This window comes from Muntiacus reevesi, chromosome 1 (genome assembly GCF_963930625.1).
Source record: "Muntiacus reevesi chromosome 1, mMunRee1.1, whole genome shotgun sequence".
Lineage (NCBI taxonomy): Eukaryota > Metazoa > Chordata > Mammalia > Artiodactyla > Cervidae > Muntiacus > Muntiacus reevesi.
The window spans coordinates 151,639,240-151,642,638 of record NC_089249.1 but is presented as its reverse complement, the minus strand read 5'-3'; the positions used below and the strand labels follow the sequence as shown (position 1 = coordinate 151,642,638).

General features: G+C 45.7%; 1 pseudogene; it reads right to left on the bottom strand.

Moving 5' to 3' along the window:
* Window positions 1-2,144: 2,144 nt before the first annotated feature.
* Window positions 2,145-3,137, bottom strand: LOC136164243 (solute carrier family 25 member 3 pseudogene; annotated as a pseudogene).
* Between the last annotated feature and the right edge of the window lie 262 nt (window positions 3,138-3,399).

Sequence of the window (3,399 nt, the reverse complement as noted above, 5' to 3'; positions counted from 1 at the left end):
AAATACCACAGACCAGAACAAGTGGTCTCTTATTATTTTGAGGCTCCATAGATTTTGTAGCAATTCCTTAAATTATATTACATTAGAAAGCAATTTATTTAATAAATTTAAAAAATTATTTGACTGTGTTGGGTCTTAGTTGCAGCATGTAGGATCTTTGATATTTCACTGTGGTATGTGGGATCCAGTTCCCTGACCAGGGATCTAAACCCTGTCCCCTGCATTGAAGTGCTTAGTTTTAGCCACTGGACCACCAGTAAAGTCACAGCAATTTACTTAAAAAACTGTTGACCAAAGAAACTTCCCACAAACATTTTGCAACACTAGCCAAAAATATGCTGTTTCTGTGCAACTCTTTGCGACCCTATGGACTCTAGCCCATCAGGCTTCTCTGTCCATGGGATTTTCCAGACAAGAATACTGAAGTGGGTTGCCATTTCCTTCTCCAGGGGATCCTCCTGACCCAGGGATTGAACCTGTATCTCCTGCAGTATGGGCAGGCTGATGCTTTACCACTGAGCAACCTGAGAAGCCCAAACCAAAAATATATTTGTTTTAAAATTTTGCAGAAATGAACCTGCACAATTTAGTTCCTCAAAATTTATTATTTCCCTTCCTTGAGAACTTTTCTTTTCCACAAACCTGAAAACTAACTTCCTAGGAACTCAGAGTCTTAAAAATACATTATGATCCTTTCCCTGCATCATCCCTAACAAAATAGAAACACTAAATTTCACTGCATCTCATTCACAAGTTCTGATTTTTTAAATATAAATTTCATTGCATCTCATTCACAAGTTCTGATTTTTTTCTTCCAAGCTCTTTATTATCCAATCAAGACAGTTCAAACGTATTTAGACACATTTTAACTTCAGTTAACCACTAAACAGTTTACTATTACATAGTTAAAACATTAACATATCCTAAGTTTGTGTTTTTTAATACAACGTGTTAGGGCAATTGTGCAACATTTTGGTTAATCATATCAAATATAATATTGGAGTTTCTTATTCACATTCTACAAACATTTTTAATTCACAGAATTTCACTTATTTTATAGTTTCCTCAATCAGAGATGTGAAAGCTACAGAAAACTGAAAATGTGCTTTATAACTTCAATAAATTTTAAGAACCTCAACCATTGCAAAGATCAATGAAATATCTACCAAGGTAAATGAATGACATACCAAGTTAAATGAATGACATTTGTTACATTAAAAATGAGATTTTTCTTTCAAAGTCACCAAAACCATTAATATTCAACCAAAAATTGTTGGAATTTGTAGGGTTTCATGTATGTCTGTGTTTAAATGTCAGGGTGGTATGATCTTCTTTGGATGTAAGGCTGTTGAAAGCTGAATTGTACAAAAGAAATCTTTAGAGAACAGAGACTTTTCTTTACATATTTATTCTCAGAGCCTGCCCTTCATCTCATCTTGGTTTTCCACATTGATCCAATTGTAGCACTTCCTGGAGCGAGCTATGTTCTAATCAGCAACATCAGGAAGAGAATAGGACAAAGCCAAATGAGAAAATGCAGATCTCATGTCATGCTCTTTGAAAAGAGTGAATGCTTTCTAAGCTATCAGGAAATGTAAGTCACAATTTAACTTTTATTAATTTTTATCTGCAATGGACATGAACAAGAAATATGGAACGAATCCTTCATCTATTCAATAGGTGCATGGTTTCTACTGAGATGAGCACCATGTAGCAGAATTTTACTTTGTTCTCTGTCCCATATAGTTGGCCTGACCTTGAAACCTCATCAGCAGGCTCTTTTGTAGCGATGCTTGGATAATCTCCACTGAATGGTGAATCAAAGGCGAGACAACCTAGAGGCAGTAAATCACCTAACATTACTTCCTGTTGAGAATTTTTTCCCCTTATAATGCTGAAAAGCTATTGAGTTAAAGCAACCATGCCGACTCCCCAAAGACAATGGTCCAAACCCCCAAATGAAACAGTTGCAATTCTCTTGGATTGCCAAAAAGCAGGAATCAATCACTTAAAGAAAATTAGGTCTGCACGTTGTCACCTCCCCATAAACGTTAATATCCTACGCACTAGTATTAATTGAACATAATCCCCCACGGAATTGAAATACTGGCCCACGGTGGCCACAGGAGTCTTCCAATCCATGCCTACTTTCGGGATTTGGGCGCTTGAGGGACTGGAGGGCGAGGCAATTTGAAATAGACCTTGACCGAGTCGTAGATGAACCACTGCAAGGCAGTCAGGGTGCCAATCATGATGATCCGGGCGAAGAGTCCTTTCCACACGCCCTTGAACCCCAATCTGCGGAGAACCTGGAAGGCCGTGCTGCCCTTCTCCTTGTTCAAAACGGACACGACGGAATCCGCAGGGTGGGATACCACGGCGCAGAAGACGCCAGCGATGTAGCCGGCCACAAAGGTCACGGCCAGCTGCTCACTTTTGGTGCACTGGCTCTGCGGCTTGGGCACCACGTACTTGTAGAGCGCCTCGACCGTGCGCTCGAAGCAGGCGAACTTCATCATGGTGTAGGGGATCTGGCGCATCCAGAGTGGCGCCACGCCTTTGTAGAAGGCCCACAGGCCCTCCTCGCAGTACATCTTGGGGGCCGCAGCCCGGAGCGTGCGGGCATAGCCCTGCTGCGTCTGCATGCGAACCTTCACTGCTTCCATCGGGGCCAGGGCCACGTCGGCGAAGAACTCGGCACTGGCCGAGGCGGCCAGGTACAGCCCGGTTCTCCATTCATAGGCCTTCTTTTGGCCCAGGAGCTCCGTATAGCGGATTTTGAAGACCTCGTAGAGGCCAAACTTGAAGAGGCCCTGCATGGAGTAGCCCAGAAAGGTCGGGGCCCAGCCTCGGGCCAGGCCGCTCAGCCCATCGTCCCGCAGTGTCACCCCAAAGCCGCTCAGGATGCCCTTGTACTTGCTGGGGTCCACCTGCATGCGGCACTTGACCAGGTCCAGGGGCACGATGGCCGTGTGCGTCAGCCCGCAGCTCAGCATCCCGCCCAGGCCGCACAGCAGTAGGTACTTCGTGGAGCCGTACTCGTAGCTGGACTCCTCAAAGGCTGCTGCCCAGGGCCTGCCCTTGAGTTGGCCTGCGCTTCTCCCCCGCAGGGCTCGGTAATCACCAGCATCACACATGGCCGCGCTCGGTCTAGGCACACACTTCCCTCAGCCTGAGCTCTTTCCTCCCTCAGGGGCCCCAGAGCACTGCGCATGCGTCTGAACTCCCCCCCTCCCCCACCCCCCAACGTGAGCTTGCTAACCCAACGGTCTGAGCGAGGGACAGGTCCCGCCAGAGCCCAAAGGACTTCGACCGCTCTCTACCGACGCCTACACACCCCCTACCGGCCTTTGGATCTCAACTGGCTCCTGAAATTTTAAATAGGGGCATCGCCCCGCC